This window comes from Etheostoma spectabile, chromosome 12, assembly GCF_008692095.1.
Source record: "Etheostoma spectabile isolate EspeVRDwgs_2016 chromosome 12, UIUC_Espe_1.0, whole genome shotgun sequence".
NCBI lineage: Eukaryota > Metazoa > Chordata > Actinopteri > Perciformes > Percidae > Etheostoma > Etheostoma spectabile.
Window position 1 is genome coordinate 5,736,198 of NC_045744.1, and position 10,815 is coordinate 5,747,012.

Consider the following 10,815-nt stretch of genomic DNA (forward strand, 5'->3'; position numbering starts at 1 on the left):
ACAGAGATTGGAACATTTAATTAGCATTAAAAGGAACTGCTCTAACTGGTTTAAGTCTTATTTATCAATCAAACTCAGTTTGTTCATTTTAACGATGAATCCTCCGTGCATGCCAAAGTTATTCATGGAGTCCCACAAGGATCTTGGTCTCGTTCCAATCCTGTTTCACTTTATATGTGCTTCCTTTTGGCAATATTATTAGGAAACACTCCATAACCTTTCATTGTTATGCAGATAAAACTCAATTATATCTATCACAACCCGGATGAAACTAATCAGTTAGCTAAACTTCAAATGTGACTTCAGGATATTAAAACGTGGATGACTGTAATTTTCTAATGTTAAACTCAGATAAAACTGAGTTATTGCTCTGGCCCAAGCACCTCCGTGACCCATTATCCAAAAATATAGTTACTCTGGGTGGCATCACCCTGGCCTCCAGCACAAATGTGAGGATCTTGGGTTATCTTTGATCAGGACCTGTCCTTTAATTCTCACATAAAAACAATTTCAAGATTGCCTTTTTTTCACCTACGTATATTGCAAAAATCCGGAATATCCTGTCTAAAAATGAGCAGAAAAACTTTGTCCATGCATTTGTTACTTCTAGGGTGGATTACTGCAATTCTTTATTATCAGCCCGCTCGAAAAGTCCATAAAGACTCTTCTTCTAACCCAGAATGCTGCAGCACGTGGTCTGACAGGAACCAGGAAAGAATCACATCTCTCGTGTTTTATTTTCTCTGCATTGGCTTCCTGTAAAATCCAGAATAGAATTTAAATCTTTCTCCTGACCGCAAAGCTCTTCATGGTCAGGCACCATCTTTCTTAAAGCTCCTAGTACCTTACTTACCCTACCAAGCACTGCGCTCCCAAATGCAGGGTTACTTGTGGTTCCTAGAGTCTCTAAAAGTAGAATGGGAGCTAGACGTTCAGCTATTGGGCTCTTCTCCTATGGAACCCCGTTCCATTTGGCTCAGAGGCAGACAACCGCTCCACATTTAAGATAGGCTTAGACTTTCCTCTTTGTAAAGCTTAAGTTGGCCTGGCTCAGGAAAATCCTAAACCACCCTTAGTTACCCGCTATAGGCAAGAGATAACTGTTGTAGTAATTAAGCACTACGTATATAAAAAAATTTAATTCTCTCTCTCTCTTACAACCACCTCCTCTAGACAGAGGGATGGATCTCTCTCTCTCTCTCTCTCTCTCACTCACTCACTCACTCACTCACTCACTCTCTCACACACACACACATTCACCTCTTCTCTCTCTCTCTCTCTCTCTCCATCTCCTCTCCTAGAAGAGTTCTAGCCTGACCAGGCTCCTCTCTTTACCCTGTCTCTCTTAGTTATGCTGTACTAGTTTTAGACTGCTGGGGGACTTCCTTTGACACACCGAGTTCCTGTCTCCTCTATCTTTCTTTCTATCTTTCCATTTATGTGCATCCATGTCCCATAAATGCTTGTTACTAGCCTAGCTCTGGGGAGTCATTCCCCGGAGTCCTTATGTTCTTTTTCACCCAGCATGTTTCCTTGGATCAGGGAGGCGCCAAAATCATGGTAGCAGCTGTCGCCATGGTCCCGCTACACGTCTTGCGATGCCATGTTACATCCTGCTAAGCTCTGCGGTGCCCTGCTACGTCCTGCTGTGCCTTGTAACGCTGCACAGTGCCCTGCTATGCTACAAAGAACTATTACAAACTACTCTTTTTTTTTTTTGTGACTGTTATTGCCACTCTTCATTCTAACCCCAACCGGTCGTCAGACACCGCCTACCAAGGAAACTGGGTCTGTCCGAGGTTTCTGCCTAAAGGGCAGTTTTTCCTCGCCACTGTTGCTTGCTCTGGAGGAAACTAAGAGTCCTTGTAAGTTCTGGAGTGTGGTCTAGACCTACTCTACAGGGCTGCCAACTTTTCCAAAACCTTGGAGTGAGATTTGGGGGGCCAACCCATATTTTGCCGCGTACAAAGCAATTTCTTTGGGTCTTTCAGCATCATTATCCTTCAGGGTTTAAATTGGGATTTGTTTATATGTGGGGGGATGGTACTCTCCCTAGGGGGTCTGGGGGTATGCTTCCCCAGGAAAAAAATTTGAAAAATAAACCTTTAAAATGGCACTTTCTGGAGAGTTTTTTTGCAAAATGGAGAAATCAAGTCTTACATGATTTGTGCAAAACTGTATGGTTAGGAGCCTTTGCATTGTTGTAGTATCAACAGGTATTAGGGCATTCAGCATTTACATTATTAACTTCTTCTTATATAAGAACTGACCCAGACAATGTGCCAAACATATTGAACCACATGAAGAGACAGTAGCATATGTCAGCAACAGCTGAGAAGATCTGGGTCTGTGGGGAACAGGTCCAGGTGTCCCTGGGTAGGGACCAGGGACCCAAAGTTAAACTAATGTTGAGGGATCAACTAAGACCTGAGTAACTGAGTTACATAAGTTCTATTCCTTTAACCTTTGTGCCAAGGCTCAGTAATGTTTGGCCCTCATCCTCTGTACCCCACTTAATGTTTTTACTTTTTTGTGAAAATAAAGACTATTTGTTCATTTTAAAAAACATCAAATTAATTATTTACAGTTACATTTAGAGATGCACAGAGGTTAGAGATGCCAATAGTGGCCCAACGTATATATATATGTATATATATATATATATTATATATATATATATATTATAAAATATAGCCTATATATATATATATATTGGAGAGTTGTAATATAGTAGGCTATATATAGTATAATATAGTATATGGTGTAATATAGTCTGCTGTGCATGTCATTGCTCCGCTGATATGATGGATCTCATTCAGACCGTCTGACAGACTCAGAGGCCCATTTGGGTCTCTGACAGAGTTTAGAGGTGTCCGTACGCTGCTCATTATCGGAGGTCTACGCATGGATGCAACGCGTCACTGCCCCCAGCAGAGCGAGTCCACTACATGAACTGAAGTTGCTACACTACCAGCCGCGCTGCTCACCTCTATTGTTACAGAGAGAGTGGACACGAAGCGCCGGATGGGTCTGTGATTCTCAGAGCTCATACCTGAAGCCGGGGAAATGCAACTGGGAAAATTCCACAGACAGGGAGCGCTCTTGAACCCCCCCCCCCCCCCCCCACAGTCTCTGAAAGCACAACTAGTCGATCACAAGTGGCTCAACAGGTAAAAACATAGATAAACTCATCTTTCAGAAATTTGACCGACCGGGTTGACACTTCAGCGTGAGAAATCGGGGGTGTGGCGTGTGCGCGTGTGAAACCAGTCAAATGCGTGTGTCTCACGGCCAATGCGTGAGAGTTGGCAGCCCTGACTCTATCTTTAAAGTGTCTTGAGATAACGCTTGTTATGAATTGATACTATAAATAAAATTGAATTGAATTTTAAGCTTGTTTCTGTCATTTCAACAGGTGTAAATTAGTTTCTTAACAGTAGCTGTTAAACACGTATTCATGCAGGAACTGTGTTTTTCGGCCCCTTCTGAGCTTTTTGTGATGTAAATGTAAATGGGCTGTATTTTTATAGCGCTTTTCTAGTCTTAACGACTACTCAAAGCGCTTTTACATCATACAGGATACATTCACCGTTCACACACATTCATACACCGTTGCGTAGCACCGGAGGCAACTCGGGGTTCAGTGTCTTGCCCAAGGACACTTTGACATGGGACTGCAGGGTAAGGGATCGAACCACCAACCTTCCGATTGGCGAGCAACCGCTCTACCACTGATCCACAGTTGTCATGTCAACAGGTTTACAGTAGTTTCTTAACAGTTGCTGTTAAACACACGTATTCATGCAGGAAACGTGCGTTTCGGCCTCTTCTGAGCTCTGTGTGATGTTTTAAGCTTGTCCCGTCATTTCAACAGGTGTTGGAAATGAAGGGCTTAAAAGTAAAACTATATTGACATTTTTTCAGGCTTTTAAATGCAAATTTAACTCTCCTTCAGGCAACTCTAAAATGGATTCCTACTGTTAAGCCATGTTCATTCCAGCTCTGGGTTAGACAATACATATCCTCTTGGTCACTCAGGTAATTTAGGACCATTCTGATGTAGTATTTTAAAATTAAAGGCTTAAAATAAAGCTATATAGACATTTTTAAGGCTGTTCAAGCCATCTTTTATTCTATTTCAGGTTACTCTAAAAAGGAATCCTTCTGTTAAGCCAGCTTCACTCCAAGTCCGGGTGAGACATCACATTCACAGTGTGTGTCTTAAGTAATATCGGACCATTCTGATGTAGGATTTGAAAATGAAAGGCTTAATTGTCTAATTAAAGCTATATTTGAAATCATTATCAGGCTTTTAAAGCCATATTTTACTCTTTATCAGGCTACTCTAAAACGGAATCCTCCTTATAAGCCAGCTTCATTCCAATTATGGGTAAGGCATCACATGTCCAGTGTGTCTCTAAGGTAATATCGGAGCGTTCTGATGTAGGTTTTTTAAATTAAAGGCTTAATAGTAAAGCTATATTGACTTTTTTTCAGGCTGTTAAAGCCATCTTTTAATCTTTTTCAGGCTACTCTAAAAAGGAATCCTCCTGTTAAGCTAGCTTCATTCCAAGTCCGGGTGAGACAGCACATATCCAGTGTGTCACTCAGGTAATATCGGACCATTCTGATGTAGGATTTTTAAAATTAATGGCTTAAATGTCTAATTAAAGCTATAATTGAAATCTTTTTCAGGCTTTTAAAGACACATTTTTTTCAGGCTACTGTAAAACAGATTCCTCCTGTTAGGCCAGCCTGATTCCAAGTCCGAGTGAGACATCATATATCCAGTGTGTCACTCAGGTAATATTGGAGCATTCTCATGTAGGATTTTAAAATGAAGGGCTTAAAATAAAGCTATATTGACATTCTTTCAGGCTGTTAAACAGCTGACGAAAAAAAAACAATATAGACACCCCGAGAGTGGGAGGGGGCAATACATTTGTCCACTTTTATTTGTACTGGGAATGCATGAGCATTTTTTTAATCATTCGTCTGCATGATTTGAGGGTGAGGAGGTGGTAGAGATCATTTAATGTATAGTTATCCCAAAATGTTAAAAAAGAAAGGATGAAGAGCATGCATGCATTGCATCTTATGAAGTTACACATAAGTACCCTTTTTATTTGGTCAGTTGTACTTGTCTGCCCTCTTGTGAACAGAGAGGATACAGCAGCCAGATACAAGAAAAAATCTCTTACAGTACTTTCTCATACAGTATCAAGCCTGAAAAGGCTTAGTGAGTTACATTTGTACATTTTCTACTTTGCACATTCAGAAAATAAACACGCAGTCTTGCAGAAACAATATTGAAGATCATCCTGTGGTGAGAATGTGACCTAAAAGTTCGACGCTTCCTAGGTGATAATTCACACTTCTGTCTTGCACACACTATTGTGATCTTGCATATTTACCGCTATACTCATACACACACACTATTATAATCCTTTTAGATGTATGTCTGAGAGGGTATAGCAATGTATGTGAGAGAGTATAGTAATGTGTGTGTGTTTCGTGTATGTGAGAGGTATAGTCGTGTAAATGAAAGAGTATAGTAGTGTATGTGAGAGGTATAGTCGTGTATGTGAAAGAGTATAGTAGTGTATGTGAGAGGTATAGTCGTGTAAGTGAAAGAGTATAGTAGTGTATGTGAGAGGTATAGTCGTGTAAGTGAAAGAGTATAGTAGTGTAAGTGAGAGGTATAGTCGTGTATGTGAAAGAGTATAGTAGTGTATGTGAGAGATATAGTCTTTGTATTTGAAGAGTATAGTAGTGTAATGTGAGAGGGTATAGTGGTGTATTGAGAGAGTATAGTAGAGTGTGTGTGAGCCTGTAGCAATGTACGTGAGAGTATAGTAATGTGTGTGTGTGTCGTGTATGTGAGACTGTAGCAATGAATGTGAGAGAGTATAGTAGTGTACACGAGAGATATAGCTGTGTGTGTGGGTGGGGTGTGTGTGTGTGTGTGTGTGTTGTGTGTGTGTGTGTGTGTGTGTGTTGTGTGTGTGTGTGTGTGTTGTTTTGTATGTGAGAGGGTATAATCGTGAATGTGCGAGGTAATAATACTTAATACTGGACCAATTCCAATGATTGTTGTTCCCATCAGTCACTTACACACAACAACATTGGGGAAATAGGGTTGAGAAAAAAACCAAAGTCAACCTTGTAAGCCAAAAGAAAGATCTTCAAATAATATCCTCTTCATGTTGTTTTACTAAGCCATCATGAGTGAAAACAATTGAAAAGTAAAAAGCATGGCAATGACAGACGGAGAAAGAGGTTTTTTATTTTCCGGGAGGGGAATTGTCAGTGCAGGGGCACATCCTCTTTGGGGTGGTACATAAAGCATTAGTTGTCAAGTACAGCACAAAAGCTCTGAGCTTTCCTTACGGCTTAAACCTTGTGTTGTCTTTCATTTGACCATGCACTTGTCATCCTCACATGTCAAAACTTTAAATCAACAAGTTTTTTTTTCTCACTTTGTTCCTACGCTTTTGGCACTTTCTTTTACATTTAACGCCTCTTTTCACTACAATGTATAAACACCACAAACACCCATTTATTACCATTATGGGGTTTTACACTTATTTTTGAAATGCTCTCTAGTGGAGGACAGAGAGGATACAGCAGCCGTATCCAAGGAAACAGCATATTAGACTTTGAACAATATAAAGTCTTATTAAGTTATATTTGTAGATTGTATATATGTAATTGTGTGTTATATTTATATTTGTAGATACATGTATTTTTGCCCATACAAGAAACAGAAGCAGTCTTTCAGATAACCATAATGGAGAAGGAAGTGCAGTGCACACACACACACACACACACACACACAACTGAAGATAAGATGTTGGACGATGATGTCTGAGAGCACCTCTGTGTCTTTGCTGTGTCTTCCCACTCAGTGAGCAGTAGAGCATTTAGTCTATTTCAGTCCCTTGAGATACGTGAGTTCTTTTCTTCACTGTTCTCTCAAGTGACTCATCCACCATTGTGCCCGATGTGACTCCTAGGCAGCAAGGCAACACTGTTAGAAAATGAAGACCATCAGCGTGGAAGCGGCTGTGGTTAATCACATGCTAATAACTTCAGTTACTCTCACTGATTAGCATCCGGAACGTTCTCTTGTTTGTTTTGTACAAAATATGTTTCTTTATTATACACTGTCTTATTTTTATTGTTTCCTCTCTTATTTTGATTTTGTTTTATATTTTGTTTTTCTTTTCTACCTTATCTTAGCCAATGTTTCCAATTTACATTTCTCTTTAAGAACAAATTATCCAAAGGAGATTAACCTGTTAATTATTGAGCTTTAGATATGTTTTTGTGTGTGTGTGTGTGTGTGTGGTGTGTGTGGTGTGTGTGGGGTGGTGTGTGTGGGTGTGTGTGTGTGTGTGTGGTGTGTGTGTGTTGTGTGTGTTGTGTGTGTGTGGTGTGTGTGTGTGTTTCTGTGTGATTGAATCAAAATAATTGCAATGCCTGTATTAGAAATACATTAAAGTAAGGCTCTGGCTGCAAAGACAATACTTTCAGTATGATTAATTGTTTATTAATTAACTGATGTAAGTGGCTTCATTGAAATTGCTGACAACAAAAATATAGAAATATCCAGACAGCCTTATCTTTCAAGTGAAGAAAAAAAGGATTGTCAATTTGAGTTTTGTTGACCAATAACAATAAAATAATACCCAATAGTGTTTTATTTGTACTATGGCAACCGCACTTTACAATACCTTTATTTGACGCCACTTTCACATTCAGTCTATATCTTTTACCTTGTCTGTTGTTTGCCTGTTTGTTTGTGTGTTTCACTTGTTTGTTTTTTGGTTTTACTGTAAAAAACGCTGCTGCTGTTACAAGGGAATTTCCCAACTGTGGGTTGGATTAAGTTGTATCTAATCTAATCTAAGGCCACCTTTGGCCAAATAGCATCTATTTCTTTTAATTGCCCATCAGCCTTTGGGTTTCTGGTAAATTCAAGGTTTTTTCCTTCTTCGTGTGGTACATAAAGCATAGTGGGGAGACCTTATTAAGACAAGACAAAACAGAAGTAAGTGAAAGATGAAGACCTCCGTGGCTGTGCTGACTATATCCCTCTTCTGCCTCAGCGTGGCTGAGGCAGCACTGGATTACCAAGCAGAAAGGGCCCCAGCATAGAGAGTCCCAATTGTCCCAGCGAGCATGTCCCTGTTTTTGACATACCAGGGAGCCAGAAAGCCTTTCCCAACTCTTTGACATCTTAAAACCGGGGAAACAATTCCAAAAACATTCTCTTTATATTGCTGTAGTAAGAAAAATAGAAAAAAAAAAGCATTAGTTTGTTCTGGTCTATCATAGCTGAAGAAGCAAACAGAAGGAATTAAATAAAGACCTCCACGTTTTCATGTAGCCTCTCAAGGTAAGCAGGAGGCATTTGGAGTATGACCTACATGAATGTGTACACAAACACAGGCGCATACAACCCTGGGACAGGTGATCTTACCATGATGAGTTGTGTGGTTTATTTGGTAAATGCATACGGTCCCTGACTCTAGATCAAATGGAAAAAAACAGATGTAACGCTCTCTGTTGATCATCCTGCAACCAATGTTTCCAATTTACATTTCTCTTTAAGAAGGCTCTGGCTGCAAAGACAATACTTGTCAGTATGATTAATTGTTTATTAATTAACTGATGTAAGTGGCTTCATTGAAATTGGGTGACAACAACAAATATTTAGAAATATTCAGACGCCTTTTCTTTTAAGTGAAGAAAAAAAAGGGTTGTCAATTCGAGTTTTTGTTTGACCAAGAACAATAAATAATACCCAATAGTGTTTTTTTGTACATGGCAACCGCACTTTACAATACCTTTTTTTTGACGCCACTTACTTCAGTCTATATCTTTACCTTGTCTGTTGTTTGCCTGTTTGTTTGTTGTTTCCCCTTGTTTGTTTTTTGGTTACTGTAAAAAAAACGCTTTCTGTGTTACAAGGGAATTTCCCAACGTGGGTTTTGGGTAAAGTATTATCTAATCTAATCTAAGGCCCCCTTTGGCCCAAATAGCATCTATTTGTTTAGATTTCCCATCAGGGCGGAAGATAACAGCCTTTGGGTTTCTGGTAAATCCAAGGTTATTTCCTTCTTCGTGTGGTACATAAAGCATAGTGGGGAGACCTTATTAAGACAAGACAAAACAGAAGTAAGTGAAAGATGAAGACCTCCGTGGCTGTGCTGACTATATCCCTCTTCTGCCTCAGTGTGGCTGAGGTGCAGCAGCTGGATAACCAAGCAGAAGAGGACCCCAGCATAGAGAGTCTCAATGTCCAGCAAGCATGTCCCTGGGCTGGTGACATACCAGGGAGCCAGAAAAGCCATTGCCACCTCTTTGACATCTTAAGAGACCTGGAGGCCAAACTGAAGAACACTGAAAAACAATTAGAGGATCTGAAGAGAGAGGTCCAAGGTAAGAACATACAATAAGAAATTTGGTATTCTGTCTTTGTGTGTGTATACCCTTTTCATTGTTTAGTTGTCTTTAAACAAAATACACATTGCAAAAACTTGTTTAAGGTAACCGTGTGGCATTTGGAGCATCTATTGGCAATGTTGGCAATATTGGACCTTATCCAGTTGAGATCACACTGACCTACAAGAATGTGTATTCAAACACAGGCGCATACAACCCTGCAACAGGTAAACTTACTGTAATGATGTGTATTCATGGATATATTGAATCATTTGTTCAATTAATACTTTCTTTGACACTAAATGAAATGGAGCAACAGATGTTTCTTTCTGTTGATCATCCCCAGGTATTTTCACTGCTCCAGTCAAAGGAGTCTATTACTTCAGCTTCTCTGGCCATAATCATATCATCTAAACCAATGGGGCTGCGCCTGATGAAGAATGGAGAACAGATGATTACTGTGTACAACCATCCAGCTGGAAAGCCGCTACGAGACCGCAACCAATGGCATGACTCTACAGCTTCAAGTGGGAGACCACGTGTACATGAGACTGCGGTCAAACACCTGGATTTTTGATAACGATAATAACCACAGCACCTTCATTGGTCATTTGTTATTCCCTCTGTAAAGGAAAGAGGAGAGTAGGGAACATTTTTGATGAACACGAGTCTAAATATCCCTTTTGTTTAAACTCTGTTGCCTGCAACAATTCCAGAGAAAATTATCTGGTTCTTTAGCTGCCAGCCACACTGTTACCTTCTCTGTTTGCTGTGTTGATAATGGCAGCTCAGGAAATTTTAATCTAATTATCAAAAAAATAATGCTGGTTAAGAAAAGTTATTTTCATAATTGTGTACATTTAAAAGTGTATATTCATTGTTATTGTGTTTGCCTTCATAAAGTGTTTTTATTAACACAACTAGTCTGAAAATGCTGCAATCACTTGGGAACAAATGCAAAGTGCCATTTCCTCTCCTTTTATATAAGCTAAAACATAAATAAACTCACTTAACCTATTTTGAAACTGTACTTCATGTATGTTTATTCATTGTGAACTATTGCTTGCTTAACATAAAAAAGCTCTGGTTCTAGATCTGCACAGCTTAGCTTAAAGACTGTAAAAAGAGGAACACAGTTAGCTTGGCTAAAGTCCAAAAAAACTGAAATAATATAAATACGTATAAATAATATTTCTTTTTAAATACAAAATAAACAAAGGAGTTACATATTAATCACTGAGTTGTTATAGGTGCTGGTAACCACAGACCAGGCTAGCTGTTTCCCCTGTTTCCAGTTTTTGTCCTAAGCTAAGCTAACCGGAAGCTGGCTATAGCCTAACCGGAGAGATTTCAGGAAGTGAGTGA

General features: G+C 39.5%; 1 pseudogene; it reads left to right on the forward strand.

Annotated features, from left to right (window-relative positions):
- Positions 1-9,085: 9,085 nt before the first annotated feature.
- Positions 9,086-10,815, forward strand: LOC116698795 (complement C1q-like protein 4; annotated as a pseudogene).